At 50.0% G+C, this 9,738-nt stretch overlaps 1 pseudogene; it reads left to right on the top strand.

Moving 5' to 3' along the window:
• LOC117438046 (disintegrin and metalloproteinase domain-containing protein 9-like) overlaps window positions 1-3,715 on the top strand; it is a 15,946-nt pseudogene extending 12,231 nt beyond the window's left edge.
• Window positions 3,716-9,738: the final 6,023 nt, after the last annotated feature.

Below are 9,738 nucleotides of genomic sequence, written 5' to 3'. Positions count from 1 at the left end.
TGACCTGCCATGCAGACAGTTAAAGACTTACAGAGGAAAAATAGGATTGGAAAAGATTTAAGGTTTTGAATCCCATTTATGCTCCATATTCTTCTGTAAAATGACCATGGTCCATTGTGACCATTGGTCAATGTCTTGGTGGCAAATCTCTTCATTTACTCCATTCTTACATTCACTATTCTGGTCCAGAAAAAGGACCAGAACATAAACTATGGAAGTTCAAATGCAACCACAGAAATGATCCAGAGGGATAAGGGATGCGACAGTCCCTGTCCCTCCATGAGCATCTCCTTTTGCTCCACAGCCGCCAAACGTGCCCCTTGAGCTGCTTCCTGGAAGTGAATGTTCGAGGTGACGGTGTGGAACTGCGGCTGGAATGGGGACACACTTCACAAAGTGCCTGGAAGTGTAAGTGCTGGATACTGGTATCCAATGGGAATATCCCAGGAGTAACTTGTTCCCCATCCACAGCTTTGCTGTGCAGCAGGACCCAACCTGAGCCCATGCTCCAGGGGTGCCCTGAGCAGCACCAAGCACACTGGGACAAAGGGAACCTTCATCCCTGTGCTGATGCCCTTGGGGATGTTCCCAGCACCCTGATGGTTTCCTTGCCTCAACCACTGCTCACTTCCTATGGGGTTGGGTCCCCTAGGGCCCTTCCCATAACTGCTCCATATGGCAGATCCCAGCCTGGGCTGCACTCCGGGATTAGGTTTCCCAGGGGTGAGACCTTAACTTGTCCTTGTTGGACTCCATCAGGTTCAGCAAGGCTCATAGTATGTAAAATGGGAAAAACACATGAAATTGAGGCTCAAAATGACAAATGGAAGCATCTCTGCAGCCTCTGGAGAGATACACCGAAGGGCTGCAATGATGTGCCCAAGGCACTGACACCAACAGGCTTTAAGAGTCAGTTGTGGATGCTGTTTAAGTGTCCCTGAACCTCAGAAAAGGGGCATTTGGATGCAAAATGTCCACAAGGATTGTCCCTGCACATCTGGAACCTCTGACCATGCCAGGGTTGCTCCAATGTGTCAGCTGGAGTGGGTTAAACTGGTACCAGCACATCCCGATGTCCTACAGACCCTTAGAGCTGTGTGTCTGCCCCAGGAACGTGCTGTGTGGAAGGGTGCAGTGTGTTAACATCAAGAGGGTACCAGTCAGGGAGGATGGTGAGACCGTGGTGCAGACGGCCATTGACAACGTGCTCTGCTGGGGACTCGACTTCCATCTGGATCCAGACCACTCCCGATGAGGGGGCAGTGAAGGATGGGACACCATGCGGTAGGAACAAGGGTACCCTGGGAACAACCAGGACACATGGATAGTGCAGGAACGGAGATGAAATGGGAGGATTTTGGTCCTAAAGGAGATTATCTTGGTCTCCAATCCAAACCGCATCGTGCCTTCTGTTAAAGCCTCCTTTGGTGGCTGAAAATAAACACCTTGTATTGGTTTTTGTGGGCTTTTTCCCCTCAGATTGAGAGGAAAAATACAATAATTGGTATTTTTTCCCCATTAGAAGGGAAAAGAACATGCATTTTGTTCTTCTGTTGGGGTTATTACCATTACAAAAAGAACTCATTTGCAAGGCAAAAAGTAGACAATACATCTCCCTTCTTCTGCACAGAGGAGATGAGTTTGTGCCTCTTAAATCTGGAAGATGCTCCAAGTTATCCAGTGTAGTTCCAAGGTCTGGGTCACATCATGGACAGGACAAGGTCTGGGTCACATCATGGACAGGACAAGACCAGAGGCACAAAGTGCTGGGGAGCTGGGGAAATGTGTTGGTTCCTATACAAAGATTGGGGATGGTTGTGCCCAAGAGTCCATCCATCCAGAACCCGGTCACCAGCCTCAGGCAGTTACTTAGGGAAGGGTATGAACAGAACAGGTACATATGGTCCTTCCTACTAGCATTGGCCCTACCTTCAGTTATGTTCAGCTCTTAGCTCCTCAGTTCCTTTGGTACAAGCGGTTGCTGTGCATTATGTCACCCTCAATGGGTTTTGTTCTATCTCTCCTTTGCTTTACCTTGACCCCGAAACCCAGAGGCTTTCATTTTATGCTTCCCTAATGCTTGTTTAGAGAAAGAAAAGTCTGGAATGACACAAAAGGGCTGCCTGGAAGGACCTGGCCTGCTGTTTCCCACTGCTTTCATCTGCCCTTTCATCATCCCACTAATCCCAACCTCCTTCTTCTGCAGATCTGCATGAACAGGATGTGTGGTTGATGCACCTTTCCTCAACGATGATTGTGGGAACACCAAATGCCATGGCAGAGGGGTATGTAGAACACCTCAGAGTAGTCTTTGGCTATAAAGCATCAAGTGTCAATTGGCCTCTCAAAAGCACTGTTAGAAGTCCAGAATCATTCCTGGTTCAGCAATAGAGATTCATTTGGGTTTCACCCATGACTGAGCTCTGACCACCCAAACCTCTTCTCTTGGTTCCTTTTAACTTCTTTGTTCCCTTAAATAACATGAAAAGCAGCTTCACATCACAACCTTTCACTGCACCCGTCAGTGCTATGGAATGTAACATGGGTGGAACTGCAGAGAGCATCTAAAAACACATGTTCAGGTCTAGAAATCCACTTTCCTTACAAATAGCACAGAGATGGCCCATTTTGTACCCCACTGACTGCACTTCATCTTATGGATAACCTACATTTGGGATATTAATGGTGGCAGAATTGTTTCATATGTGGGTATCCTTTATGGTATCCCTATGGTATCCTTTCCAGCCTCCCATTACGATTCCTGCCCCTGTCCAGACAGGGTCATCCCACCACATTCTTAGTATCATGGAATCAAATGGGTTGGAAAAGCCCTTTAAGCTCAGCCAGTCCAACCATTCCCACCCCTGCCCCATGGCACTGAGGGCTGTGAACCCTTGCAGGGCCGGTGCCTGCAGCCCTGCCCTGGGCAGCCTGTTCCAATGCCTGAGCACCCTGTGGGGCCAGGAATTGTTTCCTCAGCTCCATCTAAACCTGCCCTGGTGCAGCTTGAGGCCGGTTCCTCTTTGTCCCATCCCTTGTTCCTTGGGAGCAGAGCCCAGCCCCTCCTGGCTCCATCCTCCTGGCAGGCACTTGTATGGAACAACTTGCAGCACCCTATGAGAGGTTCCACTGTTACAGACCATGAGTGAGCACTGAGAAACGCAGGAGCTGAGTATTCCAGCCTGGACAAATGAACCCACAACCAAGGCAGTCATGGTCCTGACTTGAAAGAAAACACCAACTTACTCATTCTCTACTCTGTCATCTCCTTGCTGTCGTTGTAGCATCTCTTGTTGGATCCTCAGTGATAGATCAGGGACTTGCAGTGCCCTCACTTCGGGGGTGCAGCAGACACCTAATGATGGGTACAAGCCCACAGCCCCCAACAGCCAGTGACCAGGCCCCCCAGTCCATCACCTCTGCCCAGAACAGGCTGAACATTGCCACAGTGGAGCTAAAGCAGAGCACCAAATGCATCTCAGGACACAGATCTCACCCAGCCCAGCTCTGCTGTGCTCACAGCATCCCCAGAGACAGACAGGACCACTCATGATCCATTTGGGTTCCACACCATAAACCATGTGCTTTCTTTCAGGTGTGCAACAACAATGCCAACTGTCACTGTGATTCCGGATGGGCCCCTCCGGACTGCCAGCTGACAGGGGCTGGAGGCAGCATTGACAGCGGGCCACCCCCCCCCTCCTCTGCGCTGTAAGCACCCTGGGACCTCCCTGCACATCACACTGCCTGTCTTAGCTAATGATCTTAAGGGCTTTCCCAACCTGCTTGAGTCTCTGTTCTATACTTCAAGATCACTTCAGACTTTGTTCTGGCATCGCTTTGTCCCTTGCTATGTAGCCATGTTGGATTATATTCCCTCCTCTCCTTTCTTTTCTTTACCTTACCTTACCCTTACCTTACTTTACCTTACCCTTACATTGCCCTTCCCTTCCCTTTCTTTCCCTGCCTTTCATTTACTTTTCCTTCCCTTCCTTTCCCTTCCCTTTCTTCCCTTTCCCTTCCCTTCTTTTTCCCTTTCCTTCTTTTCCCTTCCCTTCCATCTTTCCCTTCCCTCCTCTCTCTTCTCTTTCCCCTCTCTCCTCTCCTCTCTCCTCTCCCTTCTCTTCCCTCCTCTCCTCACCTCTCCTCCATCACTCCAGCTGCACTCACTCACCTTTCCCAGCTCTCCAGACTATTCCCAGTGCACCCCCACAAGCTGCAGACCGATCCCATTAAGCCCAGCAGCCCAGCAGGCAGCACACACTATGGGAAGATGCTTTATGAGGGTGTCCTGCTCCTAGGAGAGCCTTCCTCTCCTCTGAGCACAGGCACCCAGCAGAGCTGCACTCCCAATGGGCAGGAGGCAAACACCGTGTACCTGTGTTTGTGCCTGTGTTTGTACCTGTGTTTGTACCTGTGTTTGTACCTGTGTCCTGTACCATGCACTCACCCACCAGTCCACAAACCCAGCAGCATCTTCAAGCTCTTCCCAACCCTCTCTGCTCATCACTTCTGCTGCTGAAGGACTATTGGGTCCCTGTGCTCTTCATTTGACCAGGCCAGTGCCACGTTAGGGCAGTAACTGGCATGGCAGAAATCACACTCTATTGAGCAGGTAACGGTTGATTTGCCAAATCAGCTTCAAGTATCAGCCCATTGTGGTGTTCACCTCTCACATACTCAAAGCAGGGTTGGATGGGGCTTGGAGCAGCTGCTCCAGTGGAAGGGGTCCCTGCCTGTGGTAGGGGTTGGAGCTGGAGGAGCTTTAAGGTCCCTTCAACCCAAACCACTCTGTGATTACAGGGTTTATCCATACACTAATGACTCAGTGAAGCATCAGCCATTAGCTGAAGGAGATACTCAGCTCACATTACCTGTTCCTTCAGTGCTGTATTCTTCATGGAATCCCAGATTGCTTTGGATTGGAGGGACCTTGAAACTCCTCCAGCTCCAAACCCCTGCCATGGGCAGGGACCCCTTCCACTGGAGCAGCTGCTCCAAGCCCCTGTGTCCAACCTGGCCTTGAGCACTGCCAGGGATGGGGCAGCCACAGCTCCTCTGGGCACCCTACATCCTTCATCTGCATGTCCTTATTAGGAACCACATGGGAAACCTTCCTGCCTGTTCATTATGCCCACAAACTCCTTTCATGCAGTCCCAAACACTTGCTGGCTCCAGGTCTATGCAACATTACTTCAGTCTCTACACTGTATACCTTGAGGCTTTTTATTGCATCTCAGAAGGGTAAGAACAATGGTAGCTCCCAAGCAGGGAGTGCTGGAGGGCATTTGGAGACCCAGATTGAGAGCAGAAGTTAGAGACAATCATAGAGCATCAGGTTGGAGGAGACCTCAAGGATCACCTGCTCCAAACTTTGCAGGCACAGCATGACCTGGACTCAGTGTCCCACCACCCTGTCCAGCCCCATCTTAACAGTGTCCAGTAGTAGGGAGTCACCACTTCCAAGTGAGCAGGGTTGTGCACTCATCTGAACACCATGACAAGTGCTGTTCCCACCAGAGCTCCAGGGATGCCCAGTGTGCACACAGCATCGTGAGCATCACGGTCTCTCTTTCTCTCTTCCATCCCAAGCGCTCACATCTGCAAGGAAGGTTGTCGCAATGGCTGGACTGCTGCTTCTCTTCATCCTGGCCCTCCTGCTGCACAAGAGGGCTGCCTTTGTTCGCTGCCTCCAAAGGTGAGTCCATCTGCACCGAGCTCTGCATCACCAGGTAACACTGAGGCACATCCACCTCTTCTCACCAAGGCTCTCAGCATCCCCTTCCATGGACAGCCTCTATGTGGGGGTTCACTGTGCAATGCTGACCACCCTTCTTGTGAGCCAGGCTCCTCTGGCATCAGAGAGAACATGCAAGGGGATGCAGGTAGATGGGCTCTGATCCATGAGGAGAGCTCTCTCACAGCTTGCTGCCTCTCAGCCCAAAAGGGCAGCGCCAGCTTGAAGAGGTTTCATCCTTCCTGGCATTTCTGGGAGGTTTTCCATGGAGATTCTGAAAGAAAAAGTTATCCGATTTTAGGATATTTTGTCCCAAAAGTTCATTTTTTTTCCTAAAAGGCTCTTTTTTTTTTAATTCTTTTGGGATATTCAATCCCATTTTCAAGATTTTGCCTTTGATTTTCCCTTTTTTTTTTTTTAGTTCACTGAAAAATGCAAATAAAACTTAGAAAAACAAAAGATTTTATAACAGTGGAAAAAACAGGAAATATTTTACAACAGTTTGTGGAGGATAAACACTCTTATCCTCTTACTGCTCTGCACATTTTTCCCAGGTCAAATTGGTTTATAAGCTTAACTGAAAAGAACATGGGAATGTAACTGCAGAGAGGGAAAATCATGGAATCCCAGCCTGGTTTGTGTTGGAAGAGACCTTAAAGCTCCTCCAGCTCCAACCCCTGTCACAGGCAGGGACCCCTTCCACTGGAGCAGCTGCTCCAAGCCCCTGTGTCCAACCTGGCCTTGAGCACTGCCAGGGATGGGGCAGCCACAGCTTCTCTGGGCACCCTGTGCCAGCGCCTCAGCACCCTCCCAGGGAACAGCTTCTGCCTTATCTCCAACCTGAACTTCCCCTGTTTCAGTCTGAACCCATCACCCCTTGTCCTATCACTGCAGTCCCTGATGAAGAGCCCCTCTCCAGCATCCTTGGAGCCCCCTTCAGACACTGGAAGCTGCTCTGAGGTCTCCCCTTCAGGAGTCTTCTCTTCTCCAGGCTCAACAGCCCCAATGTTCTCAGCCTGGCTCCATACAGGAGCTGCTCCAGCCCCTGAGCATCCTCGTGGCCTCCTCTGGACTTGCTCCAACAGCTCCATCCCCTCCTTATATTGAGGACACCATAACTGCCCCCAGTGCTGCAAGTGGGGTCTCCCCAGAGCACAGCAGAGGGGCAGGATCCCCTCCCTGAGCTGCTGCTCACGCTCTGGGGGTGCCCCCAGCACACGTGGGGGTTCTGGGCTCCAGCACTCACTGAAGCTGGGTCATGGGAGCTGCTCCTCACCCAGCACCCCAAGTCCTGCTCCTCAGGCTCCATCCCATCTCCCCCAGCCTGGGTTTGTGCTGGGGTTGCCCTGACCAGGGGCAGGACCTTGCCCTTGGCCTGGTTGAGCTCCATGAGGTTCACACAGTCCCACCTCTGCAGCATGTTCAGGTCTATGTGGATCCATCCCTTCTCTCCAGCATCACTGCACCAACAGCTCAGTGTCATCACAAACTCATTCACAATCCCAAACCAAATGAGCCATCACATTCCCCTCCGTGATCCCTGCACATCCACAGGCTTCAGATTTGCTGGGCTCATTTATTCTGCCAGGAAGCAGGAAAGATCCACATGGAGATTTGTTCTCCTCTGTGCAGCAAGCTTGTGTTGTACCCAGCTTCCTGCTGTACTCCCAGTTTAGGTATCTCTACCCTATGTTATAGTCTCCAGAGCAGATACAATCAATGTTTTCCCCTTACCACAGTGACTTGTGGGTCTAATCTCAGATCAGGATTTAACCTTATGTGAAACCAGGTACAAATCAGGATTTAACTTATCCCATAGCTCTATTTCCTTGTTGTTTTACATCCCAGGGTCAGAGAACAAGGAAACCCCACCCAGTATTCCTCATAAGGTATTTGTCCATCAACAAAAGCAGTTGATGCTGCATGAAACCACTGTCCAAAGTCCATGTTCACTAAGCACTTGATGTTCTAGGTGTTGTAGGTGGCTACTTAGAAGAAAGGACAAAGGATGGAGTAGGAGTCATTCTTCTTCTGAAAGATGTAAGTGTTAAAATCCACGTTCTCAAAGGGCTTTAATTTCTTGGTACCTTCCAAACTTCCTTCTCCTCTCGCAGTAATTCTGCTCCCCCAGTTCCTTCCAGTGCTTCCAGTGAGGACACAGCCAAAGGGTGCAGCAGCCCTGCAGCAAACAGGTTGGGTTCAGGACAAAAGACAGTTTAGGGTAAAAAAGTAGCATGTTCCAACAAACAGAAGTGCTTTCATTGACAGCTCCATGGTGGCACAGCTGAAGGAAGCACAAGCAAAAGCAGGAATTCTGTCTGGATTGGGACAAACAGGAGATCTCTCCCAAAATGAGCCCTATGAGGCTGCAAAAGGGAGGGTCAAGTTCAAGCCTCTGCTTTGGTGCTGGCCATGGGCCTTTCCTGCTGTGGTGCTGCTGTTTGGAGAAGTGGCTCATTCCTCCAGGAATGTGGCTAATCTAAAGCTGATGCAGTTTGATCAGATTCAGTTTTCCAAGGAAAAGCTCCTTGGAAAAGAAATAGAAATCAATAAAATCCTGCTGCTTCTAGTTAGAAGAGCAGAAAACAGCTCAGGAACCAGAACAGGGGAAAGAGAGCAAGGAAGAAGAGCAGCTGGGGTCTCACCTCATATCATGTGCAGGGATCACCCATCCAGGAGCCCAGAGAGGAGCCATGGGGTGGGAAACTCATGGTCTTCAAGGAAAAACTGGAAACATGGGTTGTATGACATGGAGAAGTGATTGAGGAGATACAGGATAATAACCCCCAAATCCATGCAAGGCAACAAGTGAGACCTTGTCTTTTAGGTTGATCGTGGGCAGAACAAAAACAGGTGAGACTAAACTGAGAGATTTTGGTTAGAAAGATGTAAAAATAATGTTGTTTCTTTAGATACAGCACCAAGGAGATCCACCACATCATAGAACCATAGAATCCCAGCCTGGGACCTTAGAGCTCATTCAGTCCCAACCCATGCCACGGGCAGGGACCCCTTCCACTGGAGCAGCTGCTCCAAGCCCCTGTGTCCAGCCTAGCCTTGAGCACTGCCAGCCCCCAGGAGAAGGGTTTTGAACAAGTGAAGCTAAAAAGAGAGATGGGGAAGTGACTTTGATCTATCAATAGTTAGTTAAATACATCTGTCATTGTCATGAGGTGCTGATGAAATCAAGCACTGAACACAATGCAAAGGAGATTAGTCACATGGAGAGATCACGGGAGCAATCTAATCTTCAACAGAGCATTAGCATAACCCACAACATGAGTAAGAGGAGAGCAGAAGTAGTCTTGTATGGTAAGTCTGACATCTTTGTATCAGATGTTGTCTTAATACATCACGTGTGGTCTTGGAACACCACTGGAGACCAGGAATGAATTCATTCCATTGAGGTGATGCGTTTGAAGCATTTCACTCCAGTTTTGACAACATCTAAGTGAGAAAAGCCACTGAAGAGAGAAAACACAGTTAAGAATAGCAGGGAAGCACTGACACCAGGGCATGGGTTAGAAACTTCAGCCCAGGGAAGAGGAGGTGCCCTGGTTACATTGGCAGGGGATACACCCAGAAATTGAATCATGGAATGCTTTGTGTTGGAAGGGACCTCAAAGCCCATCCAGCTCCAACCCCTGCCATGAGCAGGGACCCCTTCCACTGGAGCAGCTGCTCCAAGCCCCTGTGTCCAACCTGGCCTTGAGCACTGCCAGGGATGGGGAATTCACAACCTCAACATCACCACTGGACCAAAACCAGCTCCATTCACTCAGTGCTGCACTAACCCTGACCTTTCCTTCCTCCAGGATGACCCAACAGAGGATGAGCTCTAAGCCAGAGCTGAGCCTCTCTGCATGCCACGAGGCCCCGGAGGGCTGCCAGAGCCGGGCCCAGCTCCAAGAGCAGCCTCACGCATCGCTGCCTCTGAGGAGCTGCAGGACAGCTTTGTTCACCCAAGCCTGACCCGTTAGTTGGGGTTTGTTCAGCTTTAC

Source organism: Melopsittacus undulatus (genome assembly GCF_012275295.1).
Source record: "Melopsittacus undulatus isolate bMelUnd1 chromosome 2 unlocalized genomic scaffold, bMelUnd1.mat.Z SUPER_2_unloc_2, whole genome shotgun sequence".
Lineage (NCBI taxonomy): Eukaryota > Metazoa > Chordata > Aves > Psittaciformes > Psittaculidae > Melopsittacus > Melopsittacus undulatus.
Note: the sequence above shows the minus strand (reverse complement) of the source record. Positions and strands in the feature narration are given on the sequence as shown.